The 22,329-nt window shown below is 42.3% G+C and overlaps 1 protein-coding gene across 1 annotated transcript in view; it reads right to left on the reverse strand.

Annotated features, from left to right (window-relative positions):
* FBXO34 (F-box protein 34) overlaps positions 1 to 13,638 on the reverse strand; it is an 83,719-nt gene extending 70,081 nt beyond the window's left edge. The window contains exon 1 of the mRNA XM_089522846.1: positions 13,413 to 13,638. The gene's annotated coding sequence lies outside the window, so the exon portion shown is untranslated. The remainder of the gene's footprint in view (positions 1 to 13,412) is intronic.
* Between the last annotated feature and the right edge of the window lie 8,691 nt (positions 13,639 to 22,329).

The following is a 22,329-nucleotide window of genomic DNA, read 5'->3' on the forward strand; positions in this document are numbered from 1 at the left end:
CAGAGTTGTAAATAGGGCTGCTTTGTATAGAAGAAGAAATTGCTATTGCCAGAGGGCAATTTGAAAAAGATACTTATTGTTAACCAGCCTTTATTTCTCTACACTGAAAATATGTTTGGATTTTCATGTACTGCTGTTCTTAAATCAGAAAGCTGATAGCATGTTCAACCATGTCACCTTCCCCTAATTTTTTTCTATGACTTAATCCATAGACTACTGAAGTGTGTTCTACACAGAGCTGCCCCAGAATGCGAGGCTGTCTAAAAATAAAATGCATAGATATATGATGGGGGATGCCTGGCTTGATAACAGTACATATGAAAAGGGTTTAGGAGTCCTAGTAGATCACAGCTTGAACATGAGTCAACAGTGTAATGTAGCTGCTTTAAAAGCCAATGCAATTTTAGGCTGCATCAATGAAAGTATAGTAGATCTAGATCAGTGGTTCCCAACCTTCCTAATGCCGCAACCCTTTAATACTACAGTTCCTCATGTTGTGGTGACCCAAACCCATGGAATTATTTTCATTGCTACTTCATAACTGTAATTAGGTGTTTTCCAATGGTCTTAGGCGACCCCCATGAAAGGATCTTTCAACCCTCAAAGGGGTCCCGACCCACAGGTTGGGAATGACTGATCTAGATTGAGGGAAGTAAGAGTACCACTCTATTCTGCTTTGATGAGGCCTCACCTGGAATACTGTGCACACTTCTGGGCAACACAATTAAAAAAGGGTGTCCAGACGAGGGCAACCAAAATGGTGAAGAATCTGGAAACTATGCCCTATGAGGAGAGACTTAGGGAGCTGGGTATGTTTAGCCTGGAGAAGAGATGGTTAAAAGGTGATATGATAGACCTGTTTAAAGGAATAGGACCCGGAACAATGGATGCAAACTGCAGGAAAAGAGATTCCACCTAAGCATTAGGAGGAACTTCCTGACAGTAAAAGCTGTTTGGCAGTGGAAGACTCAAAGAGTGATGGAGTCTCCTTCTTTAGAGGTTTTTAAACAGGCTGGATGGCCATTTGTAGAGTGTTTTGACTGTGTCTTCCTGCAAGGCAAAATGGGGTTTGGCTTGATGCACCTTGTGGTCTCTTCCAAGTCTGTGATTCTATTATTCTCTTTGTACTTGGCAGAATTACATGACACTGCTTTTCTACCAACTACACTTAGCTATGGACTAAGAGGAGGGAGGGACCTTAGTTCACTGGAACAGCACCTGTTTTGCTTGAAGGTTTCAAATCAATCCCCAGCATCTCCAGGTAGGGCTAAGAAAGAATCCTGCCTGAAACTCTGCAGAGTTGCTGCCAGTCCGTGTTAACACTACTGGGCAAGACAGATCAAGGGTCTGATTCAGTATAAAACAAATGGCTACGTTTCAGAAATTCTTCATGTAAGAGATGTATACCCAACTTCAGAGCATTTAGACAAATAATTTCCATACCAGGACAAAAAATATAATCTGAAATGAAAAGACATTTTCACTAAAAGAATTAAATTTAAAAAAAAAACATATCAGTGTTTGCTAGAAAGTAAAGCAACGCCGTATGGTACAAATAATTTAGGGCCATTATCAAACAGGCTATGCAAACACTCTCAGCAAATAGGTTCAAATTGTCTGTTTGTTAATAGCTTGGCAAATAAGGATTTATAACTTGGCATGTGAAAAGAAGAAAGACTTCTGTGGAGGCAGTATTCCTTAATTAGGATGCCATCTCTAAAGGCAATTGATCCTGTCTGATCTTGGAAGCTAATCAAAGTCAGACCTGGTTAGTACTTGTTAGTACAATGAATACCGGGTGCTGTAGGCTCTATTTCAAAGGAAGGAATAGCCAAAATCACTCCTGAGTATTCCTTGAATATGAAAATCTTATGAAATTATGGGGTCATCATATATTGGCAAATGACTTGAAGGCGCACACACACAAATCAAAAAGGCCCTCTCCCCAGTCACCACCCATCTCACCTCAGGGGAAAAAACTGCCATTCGCTTTGGATAGAAGCACACAGCTCTTCATATACCTAAGCCCCAAAGGGTTCAAAAAGCTAAAACAGTACTTTGAATTGTATCCAGAAAGAGAAAGGGAATGAAGAAATGTGTGAAATCCCCCTTCCCTTCAGTCTCTCCTTGCTTCAGGGCAAGCACACTCCCATGAAGCTATGCAGCCATCCCCAAGTGATCGACTCTTCTACTCACAAGAAACTCTTTTTAAGTTGGAACACAAAGGAATATATCCATCCAAGTACTATAACTTGCAGACTCAGCACCAAATCTGTCACCAGATACAAGCTACATCTTCACCCATATGCTCAAAAGTTCTCCAAGTGCATCAAGAAAAATGAGATTCTATGTTGCATATAAGAGCATCTTAAACTCAAGTTTATTGAAAATGTTTGTCTCTATGCTATCAATTTGGCTTTGGCCAAAATACTTATCCTTCAAGCAACCTGCCAATGTTTTGTGGTTTTAGAAACCAGATTCATATGATAGAAAAAAATGATAGCTCCATTGTTAGTTAGGAGGGGGAAATGGCACAATATAAATCTGGAACTGCATACAGTTTGTGGGTTGCAAGTATTTTTGACTATATACTCCTGCACTGTGTATTATGTCCTTTTGTGTCTTCCTGCATGGCAGGGGGTTAGACTGGATGGTCCTTGTGTTATCTTCCAACTCTGTGATTCTTCATTCTTCCAGATTCTGGACAACCACTGAGATAGGTGCCAAGAGTGTTAGGATCTCATGTTGAGAAGCACCTTATTCTATAAAAATGTGAGGTATTATCACACAAAACACAGAACAGTGATCACATAAAGTGCTAATACTCTACTGGTTGGTCTTGACAGTGCAGCAGATGCAATACAGTATGGTGATTAGAATGAGTGGCCTGGAACAAGTCAAACCTTTGTTCATTTTCTCTCTTTCTCTCGGCCTGACCTACCTCACAGGGATGCACTGAAAAGTGGGGATAAGGACATGTTTCCTTGAGCTCACTAGAAGAAAAGCAGGACATCAATGTAACTAATCAGTAAATAAAGGAAGGAATACTTAGAAGAAGAGGTTTAACACAGAAAATTGCTGGTTGTAGGATATATATTTGATTTCTATAAAGTCATATTGGGCAGGATACATCAAACGTTTAAACTGGCACTTTAAGAAAGCAGCTAATGCATTGTTGCCTTAAAACACATACAACCCACAGGAAAGAGAATTACCACTAAAGGTGTGGAATTAAATGTTTATTTGTTTATTTCAAGGATTTATACCCCGCCTTTCTCCCACAATGGGATTCAAGGCAGGTTTGAACCAAGTAACATAAATGTTTGAACCAAGTACCATAACCAGGTTTGAAACCAGAGCTAAAAGAGGGAAGGCATTTTTTGCAGGTGTATATAAGACAGCCTTTGGGGCATTGAGGATCTAGCCACTGCACTGTAAAAGAAGTTCCATATCCTTGCAGTGTTAACATTTAAATAAAATTACAACCTAGAAATGAAAATAAGCTATACAGACAGGGTGCTGTTTTTTTAAAATCTTTTCTAGAATGGTTAGAAGCAGGGCAAATGTAAGGGAGTGGTGTTGGTTGTTTAACGACTGGTTGATTGTTTAACAAGGTTTTATTTCTGCTGCCATGTGTTTATTGAGAACCCAATAAAAGCCATTGACAAACAGTGCTACACAGCAGCAGGCATGAGCTGGATGCGATACCAAGCTCAGCTCTTGAATGAGGTTCTTTCACTCCATAGCTGTTTGGAAAACTGCACAAGGCACTCCCTCCCTCTGCTCAGCCCTCAGTATCCCAAACACACCCAGTCCCTGAAGCATAAGGTTAGCCGTTTATTAAAGAGGAAACGCGCTGCAGAAAACTTGCCAGTTATGATTGCAAAGGCCAAACTCCAGAGGACAAGCAAAGTTTTATGACAGAAACAAGTGCAATGGGGAAAGAAGGCTGAAGAAATTAAAAAATCAAACACAATACCATACCACTATCTGAAATCTACTGTTTATTTTCCCACTAGGTTATGATTCTGCCCATGCATTACACCAAAGGTTCCAGTCTCATATATCAACACCTGGGATTAAAACACCTAAGGCTAGCCCCTGGAGAGATGTTAGCTAGTTTGTAAATTGTCACCACATGCTCTGAAGTGGAGTTGCAATTATATGGCCCTCCCGAAGCTGCTGGACTGCATTTCCCAGCAGCCCTACCCAGTATAGCCTGTGGTGAGCAATGTTGGGAGTTAGAGTCCATCAACAGCTTGAGAGCCAAATGATTCTCACTTCTGCTCTGAAATTATTTGATGTAGTCTCCATATGTAAAGTTGACTTAAAATCTGGGTGTCACCAACACAGAAAATGGCTAAGTGGGAAAAAGCAACTGAGGATATTTAGCTTTACTTTGCCAGAGCAGAGCTGCTGATGACACTCATCAGGCTGGGTTTTTGTTTGTTGTTAAGTGTTTCTGAGTAGACTTTGTCCCACATGTATGAAACACCTTATGTATGAGAGACCTCCAAGTCACTTTATCCTCCACCGCCCTGCTCAGCTCCTAAAAACTCAAGTCTATGCATCTGGAATGCGGTCTTCCTCTTTTCCTATTGCCCTCTATATTGTTCCAACATGGCAACCCTAAGACAGACCTATCGTGGGGTTTTCTTGGTAAGATTTGCTCAGAGGAGGTTTGCCATTGCCTTCCCTGAGGCTGAGAGCATGTGACTTGCCCAAGGTCACCCAGTGGATTTCATGGCTGAGCTGGGAATCAAACCTTGGTCTCCAGAGCCATAGCCCAACACTCAAACCACTACACCACACTGGTTTCTACATTACTCCCCCCATGTTACCAAGCTTTATAGTCTATTCTAGTGAGTCCTTTCTTCTCGAGAATAGGACCCAGGGCCATGGATTCAAACTACAGTAAGAGATTTCACCTCAACATTAGCAAGAACTTCCTGACGGTCAGAGCTGATCAACAGTGGAACACACTGCCTCAGAGTGTGGTGGAGTCTCCTTCTTTGGAGATCTTTCAACAGAGGCTAGATGGTAATCTGTGGCGGGTGCTTCAACTGTGTCTTCCTACATGGGGTTGGACTGGATGACCGCTGGTGTATCTTCCAAATCTGTGATATGATATGGCCAAAGTAAGACAACCTCAGCTAGTCATCTTTGCTTCCAGGGAGAGTTTGGGCCTGATTTGCCTGGGCAGCCGTGCTTAAAAATCTAGCTCCAGAATTGTAAAGCTCTCTTGTGGAAAGGGCAAAGAAGCTGGGAGAGACCTCACAGAGCAACACATATGGAAGCAGAACAACACCCTCCCTGCTTATCCCTATGTTCCACTTAATAACTAAATGTCCAGAACAAGTATAATGGGGGAAATCGGCAGGAGTTCCTGGTCCCTTTGTGCTAGACAGCACTTAAAAACTTTGGAGACTAAAGCTCTCAGATTGCCAACACCACCACCTCCAATATGCATGCTGGTTGGGGGGAATCTGGGAGTTGTAATCCCCAAAGTAACTCTTCCAGACCCAGACGCCTATAGTCTTCTCTGCTTGTCTTCTGGAGAGTATCAGAGTTTTTAACCATCCCACCTGGCAAAAATGAGGCTATGATGTGATAATTGTTGCCAAGTTCTTAGATAACAAAGCATACCCCATCTCCACATACAGATAAGCCAATTTTTTTTGTAAAAGAAAAACATTCCACAATCATACAGACTCATGCAAACATAACAAACTTGGGCTCGGGGGAGAACCAAGGATGGATTAAACTAGTAGGGTTATAGCTAGTGACGCATTCAAAACCATCCCTTGGGCCTCAATCCACCATTACCTCCCACCCCTCAAATTGAAACAAGTGCTTCCCTTGGAATCTCCTTATATTTAGAATACTTAAACCCCTTTCTTCAGCCACAGAGGCTCTCAGAGCAGTTTACAGATTGTTAATTTGACAGATTCCTTCCCTCAGGTTTACATTCAAAAAAGACATGACACAAAATGAGAAGGGAATGACAGAGGGGAAGGGGACTAAGTCCAGCGGATACTGCCAGTTCCTCTCTTTCCAAGACCATGGTGCTGTTAAGATGCAGGGAGGGCCTTTCATCTTCCTTTGGGCTAGGCATGGTGTTGCTGTGCCTGCTTCTCCTTCTCTCTCTCCAAAGCCATGGTAGTAGCAGTTAAGTTGGAAGGAGGGTATTTCAACTTTCTCTGGGCCTAGACATGATGGAACTGTGCTTGCTTCTCCTTCTCTTCCTCCAAGGCCAGGTAGCAGTTAAGATGGAAGTAGAGCCTGTGGCAACATTCTCATTCATCTCCACAAAACCATCATTATCTCCATCTTCAAGAGGGGACCATGAATGACTCAGAGAGATTCTTCACAAGGCAGATTAACAACAAGCCGACATCTGAGCTGGAATTTGAACTGAGTCCTTTAAGAAGCTCATGACTTGAGCATCACAGAAGGTCAACTACAAGTAACCCTCATTGGGTCACAAGCAAGAGTTAGATTACACTTTTTATTTATATTCTTAACCAATGAATACCTACATAATGGAGTGAGAAAGGATACTGTATCTGCTTTCATAGTGAGAATACAGTATTCCTCCTTCCTTCCCAAATTGCAGGGTAAGTGAGCCTTTGGAGCAGATATATGAAGACAAGCTGTATACCTTCTTATCATGGGGCATCAAATCAAAATATGTTTAAGTACCACGATCCTTGCCCACTAAGTTTGTTTGTACAGGAATCAACTAGAAAACAAGCATAAAATGGATTAAAGCAACCTCTTCCAAACTTGATGCTATCCTTATGTACTTGAGTACAATTCTCACTATTTCTAGGCAACATGGCTGTCCTTAGGTCTGTGGAGGCATTGTTAACTCTCATTCTCTCAATGAGATATGGTTTTCGGGTTAACAAATCACCGCAAATTCTTATTAGTCTACTCATATGTGTTGACATTTATAAATAGAACCATTTGAGAAAGGCTGAACTTTGAAAACACACATACATATAAAAAACCAGCTCAGCAACCTGGGGTCACATTCTTCCATTCGTTAATAAAAGATTCAAGCTGGCAACCTAATAACGTCTTTGCCACCGTGGCTCAAAATGTGCTCCATCACCATTCCCTAGGAAGCCTCAACACCAAGCTGCTATCATTACCTCCTTTGTTTAAACAAATGGCATAAGCATATTAAAACCTATATTAAACCGTGCAATTAGTAGCGATGCAACATGAAGGCTTTATAAAAAAGGGGGGGGGGGGCATTTTACAGAATTGCTAACATGCTGAATATTTTAAACATGATGCCATCTCACTCTGCGCACACTGTTCCAAGCACGTTACAAAGCATTATCAGCAAATTCAGAAGTGCCACTGCGCATCTGACGACACTCTGTCCAATCCACTTTCACAATACCCTCTTTATGTAACCGTCACACAGCAATGAGACAGAAGGAAAGGAAGGGAACAAAATTGATCATACAGGAACAAAAACAAGGACAAGACTGGTAGCAGTTTCGTAAAAGATTTTTAACAGACTGCATTTCCACAGATTTTAAAAAACCGGCACAGGCTGTATTTATATGAAAACACTCTCCATGTAAGGAGCCCTACCAAGACATTAAGGCTCTGTACCACCAGTTTGCATGGAACAGAATTTATTCTTGATGGGCAATTTGGCACTATAGCTACACAAACTGGCAAGAACCTGTTTATATATTTAGTGGCATGAAAAATGATAACACTTTTACCAGGACTGTACCACTCTAGACTACAGAGGGGAGCTGGCATATTTTAATATTATAATATGGTAAGAAAACTAGCAAATTAGAAAGAAGGGGTCAGGCTAGCCTTCTCTCTGACAGTATTTTTGCTGCAACTGTAACAGCCAGCCCTGATGCACAAGTGTAGAGCCTTAATTTCACCTGATTCAGAAATAAGGCTTACATTGTCCTCCATGATGGTTTGTAATCCCACCCATCTTCACTGCTTGGCTATCAATGCACCATCATCTGCTAATGGACTCCAAAGAGTTTCTCATTTTGCCTTGAAAAAATGAAAGCAGGTCTGCAGAGATGAAGAGAGGACAGGAGACTGATTTATTGTTTTAAAAGAATATAAAATGTATAAAACAGGCAGCGTGGTGTAAGTGATTTGAGCATTGGACTATGACTCTGGAGACCAGGCTTGAAAGCCCTGCTCAGCCATGGAAACCCACTGGATGACTTTGGGCAAGCCACATCCTCTCAGCCTCAGAGGAAGGCAAAGGCAAACCCCTCTGCAAAAATCTTGCCAAGAAAACCCCGTGATACATTTGGAAATGACTTTAAGGCACATAACAACAGATCTACAGCCTCATTTCAGTGCTAGAGTGAAAAGTGAAAATGCATAGATCATATCCACAGCCAGTCTCCAGAGCGTGGCAGTAGATCATGTCTAGAGTAAGTGTCCACACAGTTTCACAGTGGAAAAAATAGGGAGGACAGGAGGAGGCAAGTGGCAAACATTTCCCTAATTTCCTCTTTATTTTACATTTCTCCTCCAAACAGTGCAGCAACTTCAAGGGCATGAGTACCCTTGGAAAGGAAGGAGCTGAAGTAAAATCTTCTTAGCTACAATGGCTCACTCTTATTGTTGCTTCCAAGTCACTTTTTTATTATTTATGGCAACCCTAAGGCCTATCATGGGGTTATCTTGGCAAGTTTCTTGGGGGGGGGGGGTTCCATTGCCATTCTCTGAGGCTGAGAGAGTGTGAATGCTATTTAAAGATAGGAAATAGTTTTTCCCTCCCTGGAATGTCGCCACAAGCAGCAACAATAATGTCAGAGGTGCTTTTTCATCAATGAATTAACTTCCCCCCCAACTGAGCCAAATATGACAAAATGAAGTTTCCCATCATTGCTATGGTGGGGATTACACACTACAAGGCTAAGCTTTGAATAAAGTAGGAATGGGGAACCCATGGGATCACCACAATGTAGTGGCTTGAGTGTTGGACTACAGCTTCAGGAGACCAGGGTTTGAATCTCCGCTCAGCAACAGAAATCCACTGGGAGACCTTGGGCAACTCGCACCCTCTCAGTCTAAGAGGAAGACAAACCTCCTCTGACAAACCTTGCCAAGAAACTCTAGGGATGTATCCACACTGCAAAAAGAAAGCAGTCTGACACCACTTTTAACAGTCACGGCTCCATCCTGTGGAATCCTGGGATTTGTAGTTTGGTGAGGCATTTAGCTTGTTCTGTCAGAGAGCTCTGGTGTCTCACCACACTACAAATCCCAGAATTGTGTAATATGGAGTCATGGCAATTAAACTGGTGTCAAATTGCTTTAATTCTGCAGTGCAGATACACTCCTGGAGAGGGTCTCCATAAATCAGAATCAACTTAAAGGAAGAGAGCAAAACAACAACAACAGAAACATATGACCTTCTAAATCAGTGATTCCCAAACTTTGTTGCTCCAGGTATTTTGGACTCCAATTCCCAGAAGACCCAGCCAACTTGGCCAACCATCAGGAATTCTGGGACCTGAAGTCCATAACATCTGGAGGATCAAGGTTTGGGAACCACTGCTCTAAATGTTCCAGAACTTCACCAACCATCCTCCTTAGCTGAACCAATAGTGTGGTATGATGGGCAAAATAGCTCCTCAAAACTGAGGTGATACAGGTTTTGTAGTCCTGGAATAAATGTAGCCTTTATATAGTATTGCTGAAATTGCTTCTTCATTATCTCAAAGCATCTCCCATACATCTGTAGCCATAAAGTCCACAAAGAAGCATTACTCTTCAATTCTGCCAAAACAACTATGAGAATCATGAGGCCTTCAAATGCTGCTGGACTACAAGTCCCAGAAAGCCAAGCCACTAAGGCCAAGGTGTGCTGGGAGATGCAGTGTAACAAACCTCCAGAGGATGGTGGGGTACCACCCCAATGTAAACTGGCCCTGCTGGCAAGGAATATCACAAAACACCTCATAACAATGAGCATGTCATATATGTTACCGCATATCACAAGCAAGAATCGCTGTCATGATGGACTCTTTTTAACCAAAACACTGGAAAATATCAATGGGGCGAGGGATGGAAAATTGGGGACCATAGGAAGCCATACTCAAAACCCACAGTATTTTAGATACCTTATATATTTCATTTTACCTATGAAATGTTGTTGAGAGGAAAACATGTATCCAGGGTTATATGATTCATGCAACAAAATTCATGCTACATTCATGTCCTAGGAAGCAAAGGTATCTTAGCACCTCTCATCTTTGCAAACACATCTATTCTCTGTGAGCAGAGCCAGAAAAACAGCCACACATTAACTCTTAACGAATTTTCACGTACAGTGGGCCCTCCACATTCACTGGGATTAGGGCCACAGGACCCAGTGAATGTGGAAATACCACAAATTAAAAAACAAACATTTTTTTATCCTTAGAGAACACCTCTCTAGGAATCTCTAGGCCCTCCAACACAACTCTATGGTCAACATCTGCCAGAAGATGCCCACAGAATCACACTGGAGGATGTGAAAATGGCTAAAGAAGTGTTTTCTCTAGGAATCTCTAGGTCCTCCAGGGGATACTGGGGAGCAGGGAAGGTTGCTGTGGTCTAATCCTGCCTTTAATCTATGGGGAGTGAGCTTGGTATAGGGGCAACTCCATCTACGGAAGGGGAAGAACACTCCCTAAAACAATAACATCCAAACAATGATGGCTTTATTGGGCCAACCAAAATGCACAGTTACATGTTACAAGCTTTCGAAGTCACACTGGCTCCTTCATCCGGCAAACAGGGGGGGAAATTGAAGATGTTAGTCATAGGCCTGCATTTTCAGTTTCTGGTCTTAATCACTGTTTGGATGTTACTGGATTTGCTATATGGCCAACATGGCTACCCCTAGATAGATAGATAGATAGATAGATTTATTTCAAGATACTCCCTAAAACAGCAATTCCCAAACTCTGGTCCTCTGGGGGGGGGGGGGTGGGTTGTACTTCAATTCCCAGAAGCCTCAGCCATCTTGGTCAATGGTCTGGGACTCTGGGAGCTGAAGTCCACAACGCATGGAAGGTGAGAGTTTGGGAATTACTGCCCTAAAACCTCAGTGTAAACAGTTGAACAACCATAAAAGGGAAAAGAAAACCCCAATCTTAAATCCCTCCTTCCTTCTGAAAAGAGGAAATCTTTTTCCCTATATCCAAAAACAGCAGCTGCCCCATCTGTATTCCTCTTGTTGTTTGTTGTTATGCGCCTTCAAGTCATTTCCAACCTACAGTGACTCTGTCATGAGGTTTTCTTGGCATGATTTGTTCAGAGGGTGTTTGCCATTGCCTTCCCAAGGCTGAGAGCGTGTGACTTGCCCAAGGTCACCAAATGGGTTTCATGCCCAAGTTGGGAGTCGAACCCTGGTTTCCACAGTCATAGTCCAACACTCAAACCAAAACGCCATGGTGGCTCTCGTGTGCTCCTCTACTCAAGACCAAACCCTAAACGGTGTGCTGCATGGTCTATTAACTGTCATAGGTTGTAGGGTACAGTTTATTAGAAACCTTCACCTGAAACAGTCCCCTGAATCTGAAAGGAGAAGTGCATCCCTCATAATCCAAAACCATAAACGTAAAGAATTTCTAGCCCCGAAAGGGAAAAGGGTAAAAGTCCTGACCCCAAATCCCCAGCCTCCAATAGGACCCCAACTATATAGGGTTGGAGCTACATTTCCATTTCCAATCTTCTTCCTAATCCTGAATTACAGATTGGAAAGGGAGGTCCTTACCCAAAGGATGGGAGCCAAATAAAACAAATACGTGAATGTTCCCCTATACTGGCGCTAACCACCATAAAGGCACCAGAGTCAGTCTGACTTTGGAAACTAAGCAGGGTCAGCTTTGGTGAGTACCTGGATGAGAGACCACCAAGGAATCTCTATTTCAGAGGAAGGAACTGGCAACAAAACCAACTCTGAAAGGAAACTCTACAAAATTCGTGGGGTTGCCACAGACTGATAGACAGTTTGAAGGCACATGCACATGTGCAGAGAGAGCCACTGTGAAGTCCACTTGGTGACCTTGGGGGAGTCACACTCTCTCAGCCTAAGGCAACAGCAAACCTTCTCGGAAGAAATCTTGCCAAGAAAACCAGGGTCGCTGTAAGTCAGAAACGACTTGAACGTACACAACAACAAACACAGAGAGAGACACACACAAACTCCACAGCCCACTCCCCACCCACAACAACAACAATCGCCCTACAAAAGCCCCAATACTACAATTTATATGAGGTTGAGCATGGCTGGTTGTCAATTGCAGGGGTGGCACTTTGGGGAGTGCTTTTGTGTGTGGGGGGGTGGGTTTCTCCCAAATGTGTGCAGTTTTGATTTCCTTGCTGCAATTGTGTTGATGCAACAAGGCCTTAAAATAATGATGATGATGATGATGATGATGGTAAAGAAGCTAAGTTAGGGAAATCCCATTAATACTCCCTCCTTCTCACACATAGACACACACAGCGCCCCAAAAGAGATGGGGAAGGAGCCTAGGAGGCCCTCTCTCACACACACAGACCCACACACAAAATCTCTCTGTCTCTCAGATACACACACACTGTCACACACACACACACACAGTCTCTCATAGATATGGCACACATTCTCTCTCAGACACACACACACACAGAAATCTCTCACACACATACAAGTTCTCACCTCTCAGAGACACACACACACACACCCCTCTCAGACACACAGGCACTCACACAAATCTCTCATACACTCTTTTACACACACTCACACAACCTCTCACACTTGCACATCCCCTCTCAGATATACACAGTCTCTCAGACATCTCTCTCTAACACATATATAAACACACTCACGCACGCGCACACATATCTCACACACATTACATTCACACTCTCGCACACACAAACAATTCTCTCACAGCAACACCCACACAGAAACCCACACTCCCTCTCTCTCGCGCGCGCGCGCACACGTGTCTCTCACACACAACCTCTCTCACAGAAACAGTTCCCTCACTAACACGCACATACACACTCTCTCTCTCAAGTACACATCTGTCACACAAACAATTCTCTTAATAATACACACACATATCTGTCACACAACCTCTCTCTCTCTCTCACACACACACACAAACACACACACACATATCTGTCACACAGGCGGTGCATTCACACTCACACATACACACACGCTCCCATACACACATGCAGCACGCACACTCACAAATCTCTCTCTCTCTCACACACACACACACACACACTCCCTCTTTCTTCCTCTCTCGCCCTGGCTCTCCGTCGGGGAGCGCGGGGCCGACGAAGGGGTCCCCCGCCGTCCCCTTCCTGGAGCCCAGGGCCCTTCCTCCTCCTCCGGGCCTGGGGCCTCTGCCTACCTGGCCCTGCTGCTGCTGCTGCTGCCGCTTCCTCCTCCTCCGATGATGATGATGAGGATGATGCCTAGAGCCTCCTTCTTGCTGCTGGCGGTGCTGCCTGCCTCGGTCGGCTCTCCAGTCCTTCCCTCCCTCGGTGTCTTCTTCGGCGGGGAGGAGCCCAGGCCCAGCCCCGCTCTCCAATCCAAGGCCCGGGGCGGAGCACAAGAACAAGGCGGCACTGCAGGCCCAGGCCCAGGGAGCAGCAGCCTCCCTCCTCCTCCTCCTCCTTCTTCCCGCCTCTGAGCGAGCCAGGCTGGGCCTGGGACCACTGAGGCCTCCCTCCTTCCTTCCTTGCTTGCTTGGTGCCAGGGACGGAGGGACACCGGCCTCCGGCCAATGCCTGCCTTTCAGCCCAGGAAGGAAGGAGAGAGAAGGAGGAGGGAAAGGCCTCAGGGGAGTTCAGGGACAACTAGGCCCAAAAGGGAGAGATAGGACCCGCTCTGAGGCCGCTTTGAACCCCCCTGGATCAAGGCTAGGGAACCCTGGCAATTCTATCATCATCATCATCATCATCATCAATATATGATGATTTTTATATATATAATTTTTATCCCAAGCAATCAAAGCGGTGTAGGACAGGCTGCAATATATCCATATATACACACACCTTTTAAAACAAGATTAAACCGTGTAAAAATAAAATTTAACATTTTAAAATTTATAAATACTTTATATAATAATAATTTATTTGTGTCCCCCTCTTTTCCCAGGAACAGGTTTCCACAACATTTATATATATATATATATATATATATATATGTATGTATAAAGTACAGTTATAAAAACATATATATGTAGACAGAGAAAAGGACATTAAAAAAGGAATTAAACCATTACAGTGTCAAAACAGATCTCTGTTCATATTCCCAGCCTCTCAGAACATGAGGCCACACTTGTTCTCTACTGTAATACAACAACAACAACAGATGATGATGATGATGGTTCATAATAATACTAAATAATAATCATAAATGATTATAGGAAAGGAGGAAGGCCACAATCTAGAGGGATAAAACTCAGAGGAGCCACAGCCCTGAGTCTGCAAGACCTGAGCAGAGCGGCTGAGGATAGGGTGACTTGTGGGTCTCTCATTTGTAGGGTCCCCTTTGGTCAAAACTGAAGAGGAAGACTACATGCCAGATGAATAAAACTTGGTCAGAGAAGCCAGAGAAGCCTCGGACCTGAGTCTGCAAGACCTGAGTTAAGGATAGGGTGACTTGTGGGTCTCTTATTCATAGGGTTCCCATAGGTCAACATCTACTTGAAATAATAACAATAATAATAGAAGAATAGAATAGAGTAGGGGAAGGCCATATTCCAGATCGATGAACTCAATCAAAGAAGCCATGCCCTTGAGTCTGCAAGACCTGAACAGAGCAGTTGAGGATAGGGTGACTTGTGGGTTTCTCATTCACAGAGTCCCATAGAGTGAAATCAACTTTAAGGCAGTTAAATAATAATAATAATAATAATGCAGGTTGAGGCTTTCATATCCTCAATGCTTGGGATCAGAAGTGTTTTAGATTTCAGGATAGATTTCCCGCCCCCCAGATTTTGGAATACTTTCATATACAGTACATAATGGGATATCTTGGAGATGGGACCCAAATGTGCAAATGAAATTCATTTATGTTTTCTATACATCTTATGCACCTAACCAGACACTAATTTTATATACAATATTGTAAATCATTTTGTGCAGAAAACAAAAAGTTTGGGTACACTGAACTATCAGAAAGCAAAGGTGTCACTATCTCCATCCAAGAACAACCAAATGGAAAACATGATCACAGTGGAAGAATTAAAGGAGACAAAGGCCCGCATGCTGTGCGATGGTGCAAAGGTTTCTGAGAATTGCCCCTGAAGAAAACAAATTGGTGATAAGGTAATAAAAGTTTTTGGGCCATCACACACCACAAGGGACTTTGTCTGCATCCGCACTGCAGAAATAATCCCGTTTGACACCATTGTAACTGTAAATGTAAGACATTTACAACATTGTTTTAAATCACTTTATTGTTGTTATAGAATCATAGAATTCTATGATTCTAGCTTAACAACAATAAAATCATTTACTGTTAGAACGGCTGCTTTTGATATGTAGCTCATAATCTCAAAAAAAGCAGCCAAAGCAAATTTTGCCACCATCTCAATAATATATACGTTGTATATACGAAATTCTGGGAACTGTAGTCTGTTGTGGCATATGAGCTCTCTGTCAGAGAAGGCTAAGTGGCTCAAAACTACAGATCCCAGAATTCCAGTGGTCTCAAATTTTAACTATTTCTGCAGTGTGTTTTTGGACCATAGTGGTGTCAACCTGGATTATTTCTGCAGTGCGGATGCAGCCAAAATGAAGCTGTACTCTCTTATCACACACAGTCCAGAGAAGGTTTTATTCTGTCCAAATAGTTAGAGGATTAGTCCAAACCCTGTGGCTCTTGTGTGTCCAGCAGATTTATTTAGCAACTTGTTGACATTTTAAATAGGAGTATAACATCTTATCACTGTGCTGTTTGCTATCACCAAGAAAACGATTGCAGGGCAAACATGGGATTTCACCCCAGTTTTTTCAAGGGTCACAAAAACGTTATAAAAGTGATGTCAACCTGGATGCCTCGTTAGTCTTGTTGTCACCATCATCATCACCACCATCATCACCCAGAGTGATCAGATGCCATAACCACAAAGGAGGACAAGGCACCATAAAATGTAGGGCGTTCAAGGAAAATGTGGGACTTTACAAAATAAAAGCTAAAAACACTCATATGAATAGAAATGCATGCTTCTAAGTCATGCTCAAAATGGAGGACATTTTGGAAAGCCTCCTGGATGGAAGGTTGAAATGTCGGACATGCCCTGGAAAAGGAGGACATCTGGTCACCATCTAGTCATAGGCTTGCATTTTGCTGTGTTTGTTCTTAGTTCAGATAGTATGGATGGAGGGGTGTCTCTTGCAGGCTGGCATCTCCTCCTTCTGGCCATGTGGCTACTGGGAGATTTGACATCCATTTGCAACACAAAAATATATTTCCTTTACAATCCAATATGTCTCCCTCCTTTCTGAGGCCTTATGCTCCTTTGTTAGGCAGCAGAGGACTAACAAAAACAGCAAAAGGCAGGCCTATGACTAATATCTTCATTTTTTTCTTTCTCCTGTATGGTTTTTAATACCTTTCTCTGATGAAGAAGCCAGTGGAGCTTCGAAAACTTGCAACGTGTATATTGTGCATTGTGGTTGGTCCAGTAAAGGTATCACTGTTTGGTGGATTTTTGGTGCTATCAGATTTGCTATATGGCCAACACAGCTCCCCTGGATATTATTCTAGATTTTTTAGAAGTGTGTTATTGTGATCCTATGGCAATTTCATTCAGATGTTTTATCAGTCTGTTTGGAATTGCTCCCAGAGCCAGGGTGACCTGATGTCCTCCTTTTCCAGGACATGTCCTATATTTCAGCCTTCTGTCCAGGAGGATTTTCAAAATGTCCTCCATTTTGAGCATGACTAAGAAGCATGAGTTTTTATTAGTGTGTTTAGATTTTTAAATGTTGTAATGCCCTACATTTTTCTCGAATGTCGTACACTTTGCAGTGCCTTGCCCTCCTTTGCAGTTAGACATCTAACTGCCCTTCCCAGAGCACCTCTTACCATTGGAACCATTGTTGTTTTCCATTCACAGGGGTGCCAAATCTAAAGTGTGAAGCTCTTGATATTTCCTAATCTTCCATCTCATTGGTTTCACATTCTTCTGCCCAGACAGCATTGACACGTTTATAATTTATTTTTCTCAACAATAGTTATGTCTGGTGTATTTGGTTTTGTTTATCAGTTCAAAACTTAAAGTGCCATAAGACTATTCCTTCACTGTTTCACACTCTCCATCGCTTCACAGATGGACGGAGGTGAAAATCTATGAAAACCAGGCTAAAATAAACCAGTTAGTCTTTAAATATACGCCTCTCACTCCTTTCTTTCCCCCCGTTTTGTTCTTTGACTTTCCAGTATGAGACCACTTTTACTGCCCTGGCTCAGTGTAAGGGGATACTTGGAACTGTGATTTATTGTGGCACCAGAGCTCTCTGATAGAGAAAGCTAAATGTCTCACAGTTACCATAATTCCTTAGCATTGAGGCAGGGCAGTTAGATGGTCTCAAACTGAATTAATTCTGTGTTTTGGACCAAAGGCAGGCAAGAGCAGAAAACACATGAAACTTCTTCATACTGCTTTTCTATGATTCGAAAAGATATCCCTGTTAGGTCTAAAGCACACTGCAGAAATAATCCAGTTTGAGACTGCTTTAGCTGCTCCGTCTGAATGCTAGGTAATTCTGGAAACTGTAATTTTTGTTAAACATTTAGCCTTCTCTATCGGAGAGCTCTGGTGCCACAATAAATTACAATTCCAAGGATTCCCTTGCATTGAGCCAGGGCACTAAAAGCGCTCTCAGGCTGGATTATTTCTGCAATGTGTTTTGGACCTTTGTTATTTCTCATGTCTGCACATGCTTATTAGTTTACTCTTATTTTTTCACCACTCTTGACTCTTCATGGGGTCTGTGATAACTAAACCATCATGTCTGTACTGCAGCCGCTCACTCACAAACTACAAGGTTGAGAGTTCAATACCAGCCAGGGGCTCCGGGTCAACTCAGCCTGGCATCCTTCCGTAGGTCGCTAAAATGAATACCCTGCTTGTTGGGGGCAATTAGCTTACACTTTGTAAACAACTTAGAACATTGGTAAGTGGTAGAGAAAGGTATTTGCTATTGCTATCCTCAGAAGTGGAAATATACCTTACAGCCTGGTCAGCGGAGTGATGGGATGGAGGGAACAAAGCTGTCACACTGTTTGCAGTCTGGTTTCTATGACAGAAAGGAAGAATGTTAGCAATGCAGCAGATCAGTTTGACAGCACTGTCCCAATTAACTTTCGGGGAAAATTGTTGGGGAGGCCTTGTAAAGCAGAGCTGTGTCCCCAAATATTTGCTTTGCTTTAGTCAACTTTGTGCTCCCGGAAGAGCTTGTTTTAGTTGCCAGCAATGTTGTTTGGAAAGACAGTTTCTAAACCTTGAAAAGGCAAGGTTGTAAGAGTAAAGGTATTTAATTGAATTGGACCCTTGAGGCCATCTAGCTCAAGGCAGAATCTGCCATGCATGCCTGACAGATGGACATCCAGCTTTTGCTTGAGTACCTTGAGGGAAAGAAAGTTTATCGTCTCCTGGGAAGTCTGTTCCACTGTCCAATAGGTTGTTCCATTAGAAAGTTTAACGTAAAGGTTACCTGATATCTGCTTCCCTGCACTTTGTACCCATTCATTCTAATCACTGTTCAAATCTTTTCTTCTCCAGACTATATTGAAGATGGAGCAAGCTTGTTTTCTGCTGTTCTAGAGACTAGGAGACAGAGCAATGGATTCAAAATATAGGAAAAGACATTCCTCCTAAACATTAGGCAAAACCTCCTGACAGTAAGAGCGGTTTGACAGTGGAATATGCTCCCTCAAAGTGTGGTGGAGTCTCCTTTATTGGAGGTTTTTCAACAGAGGCTGGATGGCCATCTGTTGGGAGGCTTTGCTTTTGTATTCCTGCATGGCAGAAAGAGGTTAGACTGGATGGCCCTTGGGGTCTCTTCCAACTCTACAATTCTATGAAATCATGCCTTTGTAATGGGAAATACAGTCAGCCCCAGCCCCCCCACTGTACTTCCACAGATTCATCCATCCAAGCAAACATTGATTTTGCCATTTTATATAAGGGACAATGTTTTATTACACCATTGTATGTAAGGGACTTGAGCATTTATGGATTTTGGTATCCATGGGGAATCTTAGAACCAAGCCCCAGTGGATACTAAGGACACACTGTATACTTTGAAAGGATTAGGAGGAAATGCAAGAGTGCACACTAGAGAATTAATCAGTCCCTATTTAACCTTCTGCAACATGGAGCCCATTAATCACAAAAAAGTCTTACATAAGTGAAAAGTGAGCAGAAAAGCTACTTAAAGGGTGTTGAAGTCAGGATGGTTCCCCATTTGTCATTCTTTTGGTACATTGAAATAATCCTTTGCACCCCAAACAAGAATTAGCTATTGATTGCCAGGTAGTATTTTTCTGAAAGAACATGGTTCATTTAGGAAGCTGAAACATTATGCCAGTGAAGGCCACTTTAAATAAGTCAGATTCACAGCTATGCGCACCTACAGGCTTATCATGCCCATTGCAGTCACAGCACTACACAGTATTTAAGACTTTTTAGGAATGAGTTTCTACCTGAAAGACAGCAATTGCAAGGCATACTGAATGAGAAGTGAATGATGAAGTTATGCAGCCTCCATAAAGTTATGCAACAGGCAGAAATCAGGAAGTGATGCTTTCTTTATTGGATCTTCATACCAATAAAAAATTTCCTGTCAATTTCTCCCAACCTTTCTAATGCCATGACCCTTTAATACAGTTCCTCATGTTGTGGCGACCCCCAATCATACAATTATTTTCATTGCTACATGCAAATATGTGTTTTCCGATGGTCTTAGGCGACCCCTGTGAAAGGGTCGTTCAACCCCCAAAGGGGTCCCGACCCACAGGTTGGGAACCACTGCTCTAGAAGGAAACTGCTCAAGAATCTCTAGGCCATATAAAGGTGGGAGCACTACATCTATTAGACATAGGATTATTTTGGCCCATCCCAGTTGATTTTAAAAGACCAGATTAAATTAGTCCCCTGCTGAAAGCAAAATATAATGTACATTTGGTGGGGATGTCATAAATGAAATGCTGCTGTGAAGTAAGCTCTGTCTTTTTAGTCACCAATCTAGTTTCTTGGGGTGGTGGGATATGCAACAGTGCTTGTGAAAATCTTAAAATGTGTCAGGATAACCAGGGTATTATTCCAGAACTAGGTGTCCTTAGGCTTCTCCAAGAGTTAATTTGGTGCCGAACACTGACACACATTACTGCTATAGCATTAAGCTTTATTGGTGGTAAATGATGGAGCATATGGTACACAGCAGACAAGCATCACAGTCTGTTTGCAATGTAATATGCTGATTCTAAGTGTGGTGGAGTCTCCTTTTTTGGAGGTTTTTCAACAGAGGCTGGATGGCCATTTGTCAGGGGGGCTTTGCATGGCAAAAGGTTGGATCGGATGATCCTTGGGGTGTCTCCCAACTATGATTCTAGGGTACAGCATCCTCTCACAGCCAATGGTAGAACTGGGGCTCCAAACACATTCTACTATCCCTTGGTCAGCAATCCAATCAAATCCCCTTTGCTTCCGAGGACAATGGAAGATGGGCTCCCAAGTTCAGATGCAAATAAAGAAAACCTGGTGTGCAAGCATGACCCATCTACCCCCAGCAACGAAAACCATCCAAGAATGTTAGCAACAGAGAAAAATTAATTCCTCCACGTCCATTTCCTACTGTCACATCTTTTGTCAGTCTCAAACTGCCAAGTTTTTGCAAAAAATATCCAGTAAGGTCACTAATAGCCTAACTATTAGGCTAACAAGAACTCTAAAACCTATGGGTTTTCTGAAATAAAGGTTTACTGTTTGCAGTACAGAAGACTTGTGTTTTTTTTTTTAATTCTGGGGAGAAAAGGCAGTTCTTGACATAGTACAGTCGACCCTTCTTATACACAGATTTTTTATACATGGATTCAAGCATACATGGTTTGAAAATGTTCAAAAAAAGTATAAATTTCAATTATCAAACCTTGATTTTCCAGTTTTTATGAGGGACACCATTTTGCTATGTCATTATATTCAATGGGACATGAGCATACATGGATTTTGTTATACACGGGAGATCTTGGAACCAAACCTCACCGTATAACAAGGGTCCACTGTATTGCCTTTGGAAGCCTTCTTGGAAGCATTCAAGAGGGCACTGAAGACAGATTTCTTCTGGCGAACTTACCCACCTGACCTCATGTAAGAAATGGCAGAGGGTTGGACTGGATGGTCTTTGCGGTCTCTTTCAACTCTATGATTCTATGAAATACTGTTACACTTTCTGATCACTGTATAATTATATTGTATTGCTGTATGACGATGAGCTAGTTTTAATGTAATTATTTTATTGTATTTTATTGATGTGTTCTTGTATGTATTTTATGGGTTGTAATCCCGCCTCAATCCATTGAAGAGAGGCAGAAAAATATATTATTATTATTATTATTATTATTATTATTATTATTATTATTATTAGGTGTAACTGAAAGTTGTGTAATGCATCTTCTAGTTTGAGTATTCAACCAAACTGGTTGTTTCTGGGGGCTGGGGTGGGAAAGGGGACCCAAGCCTCCACATTTCTCTGGCGGTTTGGGATTTTTAGTAGCATAATTTGCCCAGTAATATCAGAAAACATTTTTAAAATGACACAATGGCAGGCATTGGATGTCTCTTTATGGGTTCCAGGGGCCACAAAAAAAAAAAAAAAAAAGTCCAGAGGCCACATGCAACCTACTTTCCCAACTCCTGATTTACATAATCTCTGCACAGTAGTTTAATAATAATTTGGGTTTACCGTCAAAAATACTTCCTTTTCAGAAAACCTGTACAGTCATATTGAAGGCCAACTTGCTTTGCTTACTCCTCCAAGCAGACTCTCATAAAGGGAGCAATCCATTCATGCAGAGAAGCCCTGTGCTCCACATGCTTTAAATGCGGGGGGGGGGGGGGGGTGTCCCAAAAGACTCATACAAAATACAACCTGAATTAAAAGCAGAGATGCACAGTTATCCAGGCTTAGCTACTGAACTGATATTTGGTGGTTGCCAAATGTTTTGAACTGCAACTCCATGTGTACTACAATGCTCAGACATTGCAACACATTGATTACAATGTGTAGTTTTTAAACAGAATTTTAATAGTA

Source organism: Sceloporus occidentalis, unplaced genomic scaffold, assembly GCF_023333645.1.
Source record: "Sceloporus occidentalis isolate IW3139 unplaced genomic scaffold, rSceOcc1.0.p SCAF_4, whole genome shotgun sequence".
Lineage (NCBI taxonomy): Eukaryota > Metazoa > Chordata > Lepidosauria > Squamata > Phrynosomatidae > Sceloporus > Sceloporus occidentalis.